We start from the raw sequence: 15,451 nt of genomic DNA, 5'->3' as shown, positions 1-15,451 counted from the left end.
CTTGCTGGCTGTTAGTCAAAGGTCCCAGCATTGAGAGGCTGCCTGCTATTTCCTGCACTCTCTATAATCACACTTTTGATTCACTCAAGGTCAACTGGCTAGTCATTATATTTACATCTGTAAACATATGCATATATTACATCTGTAAAATCTCCTTGGTCATCTAACAAACCATGAGAGTGATATTCCATCACACTCAAAGGTTCTGAATGAATAACACAGGTACCTGCTAACCAAAGAACGGAAATCTTGGGAACCAACTTGGAATTATAATTATGCCCCCCCCCACAAAACCCTGATAATCAGTATATTTAATGCATAAATTATTGAACTTAGTTGGAAAATATTAAAATATGGCATCCCATTTCCCACCTTGTTATATTTTCTAATATTATCTCCTCTCTGATAACTTTTCTTTCACATTTTCTCCAACAGTGAACTAAATACATACTGCACCTTGAAATCCATAAGAATCATTTTGAAAACTGATGTGGAAGAAAAAGCATGAGAGCACAAAGGCATGCATGGGAGAATAAAGACAAGAGAACGTATTTTTCACATAAATGAAATGAATGATTCTATGAGCGCCTATAAGGGGCCTAAAAGAATATTTTTTCATCTCCTGCAGCCATGGGGTTGATCTAAAGAAAAAGTAGAACAAATTTTGATTTTTCAAGTAAAAGATTACAATGTAAATGATATCCAGAACTTCTCTGCAGCTCTTAAGTGACAGTGAGAATGATGATTAGGAAAATGTAGAATCCTAAAAATTGGAATGGCAGAATTTATATGGGTTATGATAGATATTATTATATATTATACCACCACCTCTAATCCTCTTCATTTTTGCTTTTAAGAAAAAAAATAACCAACAACAACAACAAAAAACTCCTGTTCTGACTGAGATTGTTAGTGTCCCTTTGCTTCAAGACCCTTTAATAACCTCAGCCAAGGCAGATACCATTCAAATGGATTTTGATTATATTTAAGATCCACAAGTACTATCTCTCATGTCTTCCTGAACCAGGATTAAATGACCAGAATGCTCTCAGAATAATCAAGATGAATTATGACCTGAGAGGAGATTGAACAAATCTGGTAAATGATTTGTTGTTGTTGCTTTTTCCTATTTATGGCTAGCAAAACCTGGATGTTCACTTTAAAAAGAATTAAAAGAATTATGTATGTATTATTTTAGGAAGGAAAAAAATGTAACATTAGATGAGGTCAAATTATTTATATGTCTGGTAGCCTGAGCAACAATAAATGTCTCTAACAAGTTACCTGGTGGATAACTGAAATCTGGATTCAGTATTGGCGTATTTAAATGAAGCTGAGATATTGGGACTTAATTGGTACATCATGCAGGGGGAAATGATAGTGCTTAGAGAGAAAGACTATCTACAGGGGATTCTGCATGGGTTATTCACTCATCCAAATTAATCATATTCCCAAGAGGGGCCCTTTGATTGCTTTCTCTTCTCCCTGGATTCTCCTTAATTTTCTCTAACTCCTGAGCTATATACATGGTATGTATGTTCGACACCATGACAAAGGGCCCTGGCTTCTCTAGAATGCCTTCATCACCAAGGTCAGAAGCAGTAAGAAAAGGCATGATTTTCATTCTGTTCTCCTGTGGTTCCAGCCTTCTTGTTATGTTCTCTTCCTGCCTGTAGACTTCAGCCTCCAGCATTAGAAGCAGAGACACCTTTGAAAAGAATATTTAGGGGCGCCTGGGTGGCTCAGTGGTTTAAGCCGCTGCCTTTGGCTCAGGTCACGATCTCAGGGTCCTGGGATCGAGTCCCACATCCGGCTCTCTGTTCTGAAGGGAGCCTGCTTCCCTCTCACTCTCTCTGCCTGCTTCTCTGCCTACTTGTGATCTCTATCTGTCAAATAAGTAAATAAAATCTTTAAAAAAAAAAGAATAGTAAACTCCCATACTTGCATAAGCTATTTCTTATAATAAATATCCCACAGGTGCTGCTCCTCTGATTAAACCCTCATTAAAACAAAGGGAAATCTAGTGAATTTTCCCTTAATATATAGATAGAAAAAATAAACGAATACACATAAATCTAAATGGGGTGAATACACCTGAGGTGAACCATCAACTTGGAGAATCAAGGACATCTAACCTAATTCCCAGATTGTATACTACCAAGATACAGACTTTAGAGTTCCCAGAATAAAGCAGAAACTAGATTCCCTTAAAGGTGGATCCTGGTAACAAAAATGCAAATATACAATGGAATTAGTCTTTCTAGTTTTCCCAAAAGGGACTTGTAAACATTTTCAGGGTAACTTGCTTTGGACAAAGAGAAATATCCAGACCGTTTAAGTATTAATCAATGCACAGCTCTGAACTGACATGAATTTTTGATCATCCAAAAGGCCATTGCCCTCCTCTATTTGGAGTGCTTCTGAAGGTCAGTTGAGAAATAAAACACTAGCCTGAATCCATCTCTTAGTGGGCTTGGTAAGTCTTCAAAAATACTCTATAATTATCTCCCCAAATTCCAAATGCATAGTTGAAATATCTGTACTCCATTGCTGACAGAATCCCCAACATTGGTTACCTGGGCCATTGAGGTAAAAGCTGTTATGAAGGAAAGTAGAGGTGTCTGATCTCATTATATCCAGAAGGGGGGGGGGGGTACATCACCTGTGATGCAATCCCAAAGAATTATGCTACCATCAAATGTTTAAAAATTACAAGAATTCTACCTTATCTCCATTTAAAATGCCACTTTGTGAAGAAATGTCAGTGCTGGAGAATGAAAGGAAATTATTGGAAACGTAATTAAGAATTACCTCTAAAAGCAATGTCATTTTAGATGTGATCTATATATTGGCACAAATAGCATGAAGGTTGATAGCTGGTATAAAGTTATTACCATGGCAAATTCTTGCACATATTTATCAGTTAGGAGGGACCCTCAGAGAATTTGCTTTCACATGACATGAAAGGTAACACATCTTCACTGTATTAACTTAGGAATATGTCAGCTGTCTTGTGTCATTACATGGTACACAGGAACCTTGATTGTTTCACCATCCCCCTGAACATAATACCACCTTACCATCCTGATAATATTGTAAAAATTAGATATGGTGGTCAAGATACAGCATATAACCTCTAGAAATATTTATAAATGATATGTGCCAAATAGTAAGAAGTCCCATGAAAATTCAGAAGAGATAAATGTTATACATGAAGCCAATAAAAAGAATTTCCTTAAAGAAGGGCCTATCTAGCTGAGTGACCAATTTCCAAATGCAGAGACCAGTGCTAAATTCCTTATAAGATATCATTTCCCAAGAGGAGCAGCCTGATACCATCAGGTAGTTGAATTATATTCAGTCCCTTCCATTACATAAGGGAGAAGGGTAGAGACAATAAGTCATCTTCATTAAAATGGTGCTTCAAGTTATAGATGTTTTTGCCTGACCCATATTCATTCAGTACCACCCTCAATTAGACTTACTGAATGTCAATCATTTACATCTGAAGAAGCAAGAGAATTGGCTTACCGTCATGACTTTCACTGGTCCTCCATTTATTCCCATTTCTAGAAGCAGCTGGACTAACACAAATTGAGATGGCCTACTGAAAACTTAGTTACAATGCTGATTGGGTGACAATAACTTGCTATGCTGACATGGCCACTATATAGGTAGAAAAGTGCCCCCAAATATTGCACTAAATGCAAAAGGTTGGATTCTATTCCTGACTCTATTCTTAATTAATTGGATGGAGTGAAACAAATCACTGTAGGTTTCCATAATTTAAAAAGAAGAGTTGTTATTGGTAATAAAAGAGCTGTTTAAGGTGTTCAAGAAGAATCCAGAGGTTAAAAGGCTACAATAAATATTTTAAATCTATTTAGTTTTACACAGAATGCTGCTTAAAAAAACGGCATCTGAGAACCTTCTTGAGAATAGTAGGTGATAATGTGTTGTTATTAGTTGTTATCAGCATAACTGAGATTTCATCTATCACTTTATCTCTTCTCTGAACATGTTTCACATGCTTATTTTTTAAAATATTTTATTTATTTATTTGACAGAGAGAGAGAGAGCACAAGCATGGGAAGTGGAGGAGGGTGAAGCAGTCTCCCCACTGAGGAGGGTGCCTGATGAAGGGCTCCCCAGGACCAGGGATCATGATCTGAGCCAAAGGCAGACACTTAACTGACTGACCCACACAGGTGCCCCACATGCTAACCTTTTAATGATTAAATCACTTTAAGATGTTTCTGTTTAGTGTGTGTGTATATATATAATATTATATATAATATATAGTATATATAATATATTATATTATATATTTATATATTTAGTATATATATAAACTATATATACTATTTAGTATATTTATTTAGTATATATATAAACTATATATACTATTTAGTATATTTATTTATATATTTATATATATTTATTTATATATATTTAGTATATGTATAGTATATATATTTATATATATATTTAGTATATATATATTTACTATATATTTACTATGTATTTACTATATTTATTTAGTATATATATATTTATTTAGTATATGTATATTTATTTAGTATATACATTTAGTGTATATATTTATATATATTTAGTATTTTTATATATATTTATTTAGTATATATATATTTATATATTTATATATATATTTATATATTTAGTATATTTATATATATTTATTTATTTAGTATATATAGTATATATACTATATATATATTTAGTATTATATAATATATAATATATGTACTATATATAGTATATATATAGTTTACAGTATATATATTATTTAGTACATATATACTATTACAATGGTCAAAGTTAATACAATTATTAATGGTTTGGGACAAATTTTATTTTATGCTTTGCAAAAGTTTTTAATATTATTTTGAATTTTCTAAACTTTAAGAGAACTTGATGATTGAAAAAATGATTAATAGACAGTAAGATCCATGGTTCTAGCGAGTAATGAAAAATGAACTCTTCTTTCATTTATGGTTGATTAAGGTCTCAGAGTAATCCTCTATTTTTGGCATGCAGGTGAAAATCAGAGTTGAATAATTATTATGGCAAAGAAACAGCTGCTAAACATTCCAAAGTGAGCATTATAAACTTAATAAAATATCAAGCTTTAGAAGTTAATGCTGGTATAGGATTTTTACATTATTAGAAAAATCTACTAAATAAAATTACACAATACTAGAAAAATTATTCGTAATGAATCTGGACTAAGGATAACTGTAAGACAACCAAAGTAACCGCTGTGAACATTATAAATCATACATTATTGGTTTTTAATCAAAGGTTTTTAGCCTTTGATAAGACTAAGTAAATGCTGATAAGCTCTTAAAAACAGATCAACCTTAACAGTGTGGGTGAGACAATCATGCATTTCATTTTTCTTCTGCTCATAGATTAATCTCAATGGAATGATGTTTTTTGAAAATTGGCTCTCTGCCAAAATGTTTGTCATTCGGTGGAATTTTACTGTTGCATTTTGAATAATAAAAGTTTAGAATTAACATATACAGATATCATTTCTTCCCTTCCACAATGTAGATGCCTCTGAAGAGGACTGCTATGTTTGAGAATTACAGTCTTAAAGAGAAATCATCCTGTTATCTGCTTGGTGAAAATTTTAAGTGAATAGTCTCCACAGTTAAGAAATGAATATATAAAGGGGCGCCTGGGTGACTCAGTGGGTTGAAGCCTCTGCTTTCAGCTCTGGTCATGATCCCAGGGTCCTGGGATCGAGCCCCACATCAGGCTCTCTGCTCAGCAGGGAGCCTGCTTCCCTTCCTCTCTCTCTGCCTGCCTCTCTGCCTACTTGTGATCTCTGTCTGTCAAATAAATAAATAAATTTAAAAAAAAGAAAAAAAAGAAATGAATATATAGAGAGGTAGTTACCAATGTCTTCAGACTAGCAGCAAGTAGTTTCACTTAAGAAAGTGAGTTTTTGAGTCGTTAAGGTAGTGATTTGTTAACTTCTTTTATTTGAAGTATTCTGTCTGGTATTTCTCAAAATGCGGTATGTAAAGAAATTCAGTTACTCTGGTTGGAGTTTGGATAGGAGCTCTGTAGCCTTCCCTACCAAGTTCAGTTCCCAGTAGGTTTTTGAACGTATATAAGAAACCCCAGGGCTGGAAAGAGCAGCCTGAAGAATTCAAAGTTGTTTTTTTTTTGTTTTTGTTTTTTTAAATATTAAGCAGTAGACAAGTCTGTCTCTTGCTCCACAGAGATGTACTTCATCCCCCAAGGCTCTAAACAAACCTGCTCCTGCTTTAATGGTAGAAGGGGGACATACTGTCCTTATCATCCAGGGCTGTTTGCTATACAGACTTCCTTCAAAAGGGAAATAAGAACAAAAACAGTTGTGCCTCTGCTTACAAGACACTCACAAATACAAGACACCCATGGACAATTGCCTCCCAGTGATAGCATCACCATTTAAAAAAAAATGTCTGATGATACTATTAGAGAAATCAAAATCATAAGAGTAATCTTTAAAAGAAAAAGAAACACCACTAAGTGTAGCAAATCATTATACCGTAAAACTCTAGTGAAAACATCAAGAGGTGAGCCCAAGAGAAACATATTCTACATGTACATATGAACACATTTAGTAAATTAAAAATCAAAATATATGATGTCTCTGTTATACGTTGCTATAACAGTCTGTACTTCTCTCATCATTTCTCTTTGTCGTAGTGTCACCAGCTAGACCCCATGACCTGGCCTTTACTCTTCACCTGCTTGTACCCACCAACTTTTGTCCTACATTTTTCCTTAAGCTCTTCTTTCCAGCTTGTCTCCTACCTCACACATAAGACCCAAGAGGCATAGCATCCCATGATGGAAACCGAGACTACCCCTCACATGATAAAAATTGCTGGGATGAAGAGTTCCAACTGGTCCAGACCACCCAAACCAGTTTGAATTTAACCCCAACTCACACCTATGCAGATGGATTATGGAGTGACCCAAGAGTGACCGACAGTTATCTTTATCTCATTATAATAGTAAAAGCTCCATGCAAGGAGGAACACAAGCCACATTTATGTAACATATATGTATAGACATGTTTCCTTCAGTTGCATGTGTCACCTTATGCTGCCTGTACATACAATGACAATCTCACCTGATCTAAATATTCATCCTAATCCTAAATAAAACAAACCCATTCACCCTTGCCCTGGGAGTCATGGCTTTGGAAGTTATTCCCTGTAATATCCTTATTTGCCACAAATGAGGTTTCCTTTGTGGGACAACTCCATCGATATAGTTTCTATCTGTGACTTGCCAAGGAGTAAATGCCCATTAATTTGGATACAGTATGGCTAATAATTGTCTCTTTCCATTAGAATTGGAAGCTTCACGAGATGAAGCAGCATGTTGATATCGAGGATTGGATCCCAAACATCTTGAACAGTGCCTGGCACATGACAAAGTTTTGGTTAATATCAATACAAAACATAAACACATCGCATGCAGTAGTTTATAAAATAATTATGATATTTTAGAGTTTTAAAATTCCTGAATTGACATTTCCTAGAGATGTCTGAGACTATAAAATTTTTAAGTGCATTGAGACCTACTCATTCTGTAGCCTACAGGGCAGAGCACAATACAGCAGCTGACACAAAGCAGTTACTCAAGAATACTTGTATATGTCCCAGTTAGCTATATGCAACCTCTGAAGGAAACTAAAAATAAAACAAACAAAAATGCAAAGTTTAGATTGCAAAGTGTTATAGAATCAGAGAGTCAATTAGGGGCTAAACCACAGATTTCCACATTTTACACTTTGATTTATAGAGCCATTATATCTTTTTTTTTTCTTCCTTCAAGGCCACTGTGGCTTCTCTGTTAACATTATTCTGAGTGCTAAAATTGATATTAGTAGGGATCATATGCAAACCTTTCCACAGTTTGCTTTAAATATTTTTATAGAATAAATTTTGAAATGAAATATATGTGACACAAGATAAGAATAGCTGAAGAGTAATTAAAATCAAACTAACTAAAAGATGAAAAAGAATCTTTCCACAGAAAAGAGAAAAATTTGGAAGTGTTGTTTAGGAAGAACCCCAACCTCATCGATGATCTTCAAGCACAAGACTACCAAACAAATAATTAGACACACTGTTTGGCTCCACTCTATGGCCTGGTTACTTCAAGAAAAGGGGACAATGAGACCTAATGGATCATAGCCACATAGTTGATTACCCAAAGCACAGCCAACATCAGGAGCCTCGGCTTCGTTGGACTTAACCCCCAGCCCCGATTCCCAGGGAGATCCACAGGCCCAGATGCAAACTATGCACACAATGCCCGCAGGTTGAGGACTGCAGGCCAAAGGCTCAGCACTTTTCGATCAAGCAGCAAATACTATAGCAAGCAACAAACAAGCCCAGGAAGGAGCAATTACAAGTCACACTGTGGTCACTTTGAACTACTTTTTTTGTTTTTCTGACTGACTACAGAAACTGCTCAGTATTAGAAGATAAACCTTGCCCTGTGACACACTCAGGGAAAAAATGCCAGGCATGCTCAGGGGTCTCAGAGGACTGTCTCTCTCAACAAGAGTTTTAACCATCAGCCCTTTTAAAAAAGTTAACACTAAATATATTTCTATCAGTGTTTGCCACCGAAAGATTCATCTTCTGAATTATTGTAAAAGAATTTGTCTCATTATAACAATTATCCTGATCTGTACTCAATTCATTTTGACAACTTAATCTCTTTATCTCCCAATCCAGTAATGTCCAATGGAGTAAAATCAAACAGCAATATAGCATTGTAATTGATATTCCCAATATTAAGAAATGTTAACATTTTTCACATGCCTGACTTTGTGTCCCAGTCAATACCTGTGTATACAAAACAGAATCAAACATTTTTTACATGTTACTAAATATATCTTTGCAATCTTGAGCAAGGATAACATAACTGAGCCATCAAGGCTCAGCAGCATTTTCCCAGCAAATATTAGAGAGCATCATAATGCCTGCAGATAATTTTCTTTTTTAATTTTGTGGAATTCTCTTCAACCATGACTTTCAAGGTTGAGTAAAATATGTAAAAATCTATAAATATATTTTTAAATGGAGTTCTTAATTGATTTGGGCTAACATTATAATAACCTAATTGTTAGCTTTATAGCTGATTCTTAATTGCTCATATGTGTATTACCTTAATTGCTAATCATCATAATGATAACATAATATTAATAAATTACATGTTGTTACATTTTAAATTTCTTGTAATACCATAATCTGTGACTCATTTTAGTTTTTATACAACACTTGTAGGATAAGTAGGTGGAGACTGGCATAGATCATAATTTTGCCTATCACATCAGCAGTTAATTGAAGAGTTCATGGCTATGAATCTACCAAACCAATTCATCTGACCTAAACCCAGCATTTTTAAAAAATATTTTATTTATTTATTTGACAGAGGTAGATTACAAGTAAGTAGAGAGGGAGTCGGGGGGGGGGGGGGAAGCAAGCTCCTTGCTGAGCAGAGAGCCTAATGCGGGGCTCCATCCCAGGACCCTGAGATCATGAACTGAGCTGAAGCAGATGCTTAACCCACTGAGCCACCCAGGTGTCCCTAAACCCAGCATTTTTATGTCTCTGCCATTTCCCATGGGCCTTACTCACCAGAGCCTAGGGAACATGCTAGTACTGAGTTGGCAGTGCAGATCTCATTAACCAGGGAAATATGCAATAGTTAATTATTTGTCTAAGAGCTGGAAAAATTTAGGATTCAGAAAAACACAACTTTAGGCTGAATGAAGGTTGTCATGTTCTTAGAAGACTTATTACATTTAAGAAAATACCCTTCTAGGGTGCTGGGTAGCTCAGTCAGTGGGGCATCCAACTCTTGGTTTTGGCTCTGGTCATGATCTCAGGGTCATGAGATCAAGCCTATGCGAGGCTCCAGGCTCAACCCAGAGTCTGTGGAGATTCGTCCTCCTTCTCCCTCCCTCTCTGTCTCTAACTCCCACCCACGCTGCCATGCTTGCTCTTTCTCTTAAATAAAGGAAGAAAATCTTTAAAGAAACAAACCAAAAATAAATAAATAAATAAAACAAGAACAAACAAAAATACTCTTCTTCCAAATAGCTAGAGGTCATGAACATAAAGAGAAATTAAGTACTATGAAGCAGATGATCAAAGCCCCCACCATACAGCCTGCTACTTTTAATCTTGCAAAGACTAGGTAGATTTTCTTTTACTTCATAATCCTGATGGAAACTTGGCTCATTTCAAGTATTTGATTAGGAACCTGATCCAAACATGCTTGGGTGGCCCAGTCAGTTAAGCATTTAGCTTCAGCTCAGGTCAGGAACCCAGGGTCCTGGGTTGGAATACCACATCCCATTGGGCTCCCTGCTCAGCAGGAAGTCTGCTTCTCCCTCTCCCTCTGCCCCTCCTCTTTGCTCATGCTTTCTCTCTTTCTTTCAAATAAATAAATAAATAAATAAATAATCTTAAAAAAAAAAAGAACCTGATTCAATTCTAATCATGTATATAAATGTAATATAAAAATACTTAATTCAGATATTGTCTTAATTACTGAAATGACAAGGGAAAATAACTATAGTTCTGACCTCCAAAAACTTATAGTATGGGCAAAATAGCAAGTAACTGGAAAACATAAACATTTTCTATTATGTGGGTAAATTATCCTTCTCATATAAACTCACTGGTTTCACCCACTTTTATTACTGGTAGAGTGTCAACAAATTTTTATCTCTTTATTTCAAAACATTTTTTCAGGATTTAAGATCAATGGTATTTTTCTAAAAGAATATGGAATTTTTATCCTGAAAGCATCAACTGGGAAAAAGTATATGGTGTCAGAAACAAAAGTTGTTTCAACCAAGTTTATTCTGTTTTTACAAGTTGACGGAGCAACGAGGCATTCTAAAGAAATTTAGTAATTGACAATTTGACTTCAACTTTTGCTTGCCGTCTTCTCTGTTAGGACAACCTCAACAGTCTGGTCAGAATACCATTATTTTTCCAGTTGACTCTGTTCTTATAATTGAGTCAATCATAAGGAATTGGATAGGTAGCAATGCTGAAATTAAATTACAGTACAAACTGCATGATGGACAAATCAGAATGTAAGAGACATATTTTTGTGTGTTGTGGAAGTAAACCATTATAAAAGATTTACACAGTTTTGATAAAATATTTCAGCTTCCAATATCATTAATAACAGAATCTGTATCTCTATTTATTTATATATTTATTTAAAGATTTTATTAGTTTATTTGAAAGAGAGACAGAGAGCACGAGCAGGATGAGTGGGAGAGGTAGAAGCAGGCTCCCCACCAAGCAGAGAACCTGAGGAAGGGCCCCCTAGGACCCTGGGAACATGACCTGGGCCAAAGGCAGAGGATTAACTTACTGAGCCACCCAGTCACTCCTGTATCCCAATTTATTAATTAGTGAAACAAATTTTATTATCTGTAGCCAAATAAGCCAAATAAATATATTTTTATTCCTGAATTTATCTCACTTATTCCAAAACATGAAATATGGTGATGTGGCACAGGGCAGGCTCCCCAAAATATTCCACTTTGAAATAAGGATTAATTTGAATTCAATTTACTTACAAAACACTCTCTGTAAGAAGGACAGTCTGACCCTCCTTTGTAGCCCTGAAAGCAGGAAATAAATCCCCCATGTGAAAACTACCCTTTCTGGACCAGGAGATAAAGAGACATTCTTATCACCAGAGACAGGGAATTCAGGGCAGAAAGACTATGTAAACAAGCCCCATTACTTTCTCACTAACCTACTATCCCAAGCCCAACCTTCTTTGTTTTGTTAATTCTTCACAAATTTATTGTTTGTCTAAAAGGTATAAAAGCTGCACTTGAGTCTCATATTTCAATGATCTCCCATACATAGAAAATTAAAATGTGTGTTGTTTTTCTCCTGTTAGTATGTCATGTCAATTAAATTATTAGAATGACCAAAGAAATTAGAAGGGAAGAGAGGAAAAGTTTCCTCCCTTAAATTGGTGAAAATAAGTAATGTGATTATTATCATTGTTTCTCCAGGGCCATCGCTGATATGAATAAAAGCTTTTAAAGCTGTGGTGAATTCAGGTTAATATTTTTGCTGCTGCTACTAGTAAGATATAATTGTTCTCTGAATCTGACCTTTGGTTTATTGCAGTCTAAAATGCAGTTCTCAATGAGATTAAAAGTAAAAGAAATGTATAATGTACTTTTTAATTCGATACTGCTAAATCATTAGAGTCTATCAAATAGTAAATTGAATCTAAATCATTCATTTTACAGTATTTTATTATAACTATAGATTTCTAAAGAAGGTACTATATTAAAACAAAATCTAACTTTGACTTTTCGTATATGCTTTATTGTCCATAAAATTTTCAATTATTTTTATTGTAGCTCCATTAATATAGTTCAAGTTATCTTTTGGATGTAAATGCTCAGATAATTTTAGCTAAAAAGTCAACTTATCGAAGCTTCTATGAAAACTTGAAATAATTAAATCTCACAAACTCACAAAAATAAAATAGAAAATTTATAGAGAAATTTAAATGATATATCCAGAAGTGTTATGTATCAGAGCTCATAGATATTAGTATTTTTTTGTAAATGGAAATCATTAGTTGTCTTTTGACATAAGAAGTTATATTTACCATGATTCTCACTTCTTTTTTGACCTCCAAGAAAATCAAAACTTAAATATATATATATACACACACACACACACACACACACACACACGTGAGTGTGTGTATTCTAAAAACATTGATGGCAATTCATGAAAAGAATGTTTTATTTAATCTCCTTTACCCAGGTTAACACTTAATAAGAATCAGCATAACAATTTTGGCACATATGATGGGATGATAATCCTAATCCACTATAACTTAAAAATGTAAGACAATTACATACTTGGCTTTTTAATTGGTATACCCATGGCTCGTAATTGTAGGGGAATGATCATTAGTCAGGAATAAAAAGGCTTGAATTCCCATCTGGGCTCTGTTATTTACTGATATGGGATTGTGAGATAAATTCTTAATAGTACCTGGTACAAAATCTGTTGATTCAAAATGTGATTTGACCCATGGAGATAAATATTGCAGAAAGAGAAGTGATAGTGCATTAGTTTTCTATACTGTGTAACAAATCACCAGAAATTCAGCAGCTTAACCTAGCATATCTTTTGTTTAGAGGTTGAGGCACAGAATTTCTAGGTTCTCTGTTTCAGATTCTCTCCAGTTGAAACCCATGAACTAGAGAAGAATCTATTTGCAAGGACCCTCACAATATTGGCAAAACTCATCTACTTGTGGCTGGCATGAAGTCCTTCTTTTCTTGCTGGGTGTTGGCCAGGGGCCTTTCTCAGCTCACAGGGATCACCCACAGTTCCCTGTCACATGGCTCTCTCCACTGACCTCTCACAATAGAAACTTAACTTCTTCCAAACAAGCAACACAAAGAGACTCTCACTTCTGAGATGGCCCATTCTCTCTTTTAAGATCTTTCCCCTTATTAAACCAGACCCACCTAGAGAATCTTTTGATTCATTCCAATTCAACTTATTTGAGACCTTAATTTTATCCACACACACAAAAAAATTTGCCATATCTTATTTGCTAAAACTAAGTCACATTCAATGAGAGAAGATTTTACAGGGTGCAAACACAAGGAGTGGAGAATCATTAATGTCCACTTCAAGTCCATATGCTAAAGATGGAATTGTGATGACAAAGTCCAAAAGACATCCAACTCATCACTGTTTATAAGAAAAAAATTGGAGAAGAAATCCACTGAGATCACGGGGTCCTAAGAGAGTAAGTGCTGGGATAAAAGTAAGTCAAATGGTTAATAGAACACTGACATTAAACAATAGCAAGAATGGTGTTCATTAGGGTTCTCTAATCTTGACAAAGCAACTGCTACACCAACCACCTATCATTTATTATAGAAAATAAAACAGGAAACAGGAGAAGATGGAAGTTGTTACAAGCAAATTCACACTGGTAATCCCTACTTGGAATTTTTCCATGAATCTCTTTCTTTCTTTTCCTAAGATGTTAGGCTCCACTGGACAATAATAGCTTTTAGCATTTCTTTTAGAAGTGACATTTTTCCCGTCCTATAGAATCAATTTGGGACAAATAAAATTATTTATTTGCAACAACCCATGCTCCAACCCTAAGTGAAAATAACTGTTTTATTAAGCCCTGTGAGTGAAAAAGTATTCTTATAAATTAGATTTCCAACATTATTCAATTTATTTTTAGAAAGTCAACATACAATACGTGCCCTCCTTATTAATACCCACCACCAGACTCACCCATCCTCCCACCCCATGGAGCACTGGGTGTGGTGTGTAAACAATGAATCTTGGAACACTGAAAAAATAAAATGAAATAAAATAAAATAAATTAATGAAGTTTGGAATTGAGCAACTAAGAAGAAGAAGAAGAAGAAGAAAGTCAACATAGTTTGGTATTTTTCCCTGCTAAAAAAGATATAAGTAACTGAAAAAGTAACAAAGAGCTTTCAACTTTTTCATCCTGAAATGTGATCCCAAGCCATATTTCCAAAACCGTAGGCAAACATATTTGAACCAAAGGTTGCTTATCCTTCATCTTCCAGAAGGACAAAGTAACCAAGTGGTCAACAGCTAACTTCTCCTTTCCAAACTTTTGTGTTGTAGCAGGGCTGCATCTGTACCCCAAATCCTACCTCTAGAGTATAAGAACAGGAAAGAAAATGATCTAATCATATAATTCCTTTTTTCTACAATAATTTCTGTGAAATAGAATAAAAAATTATCAGGAAGTCAGATGAAAATGCATTTGAATCATTAATTATAACACTGAACAATTAAATGGAAAGTCATTCTACTAAAAATTGTTAAAAATTCAACATCTCTTATGTATTAACAATATTCTAAATTTTGGAGAGAACTGGAGAGAGGACCCTACCCTGAATATCTAAGAATTGGAATTGTTAGTCATGGTATATCCATATTATTAAATGTTAATCATTACTATGTTCTTTCTAAAGAATATTTAATAAGATTTTAAATAAACATTTTTAAAAAGGGTTAAAAATTAGCAGAAGCATAGAAAAATTGTAGTATATTCACATAATAGAATGTGATATAATGGTAGAAATGAATAACCTAGGATGACACATATCAATGTGAATCAATCTCAAACACAATGTTAAATATAAAATATATATATATATATATATATATAAATGACAGAGGAATACTTATAGCATAACTACATAATACTAAGCAGTAGAAGTACAAAGCAATATGTGAAAATAATGAATACCAAATTCTGTCTGGTGTGTAATTATGTGGATGAAAGAATGAAAATTATTCTGGAGAGGAATAAAAGGGGCTTC

Source organism: Meles meles, chromosome 4 (genome assembly GCF_922984935.1).
Source record: "Meles meles chromosome 4, mMelMel3.1 paternal haplotype, whole genome shotgun sequence".
Taxonomy (NCBI): Eukaryota; Metazoa; Chordata; class Mammalia; order Carnivora; family Mustelidae; genus Meles; species Meles meles.
Note: the sequence above shows the minus strand (reverse complement) of the source record.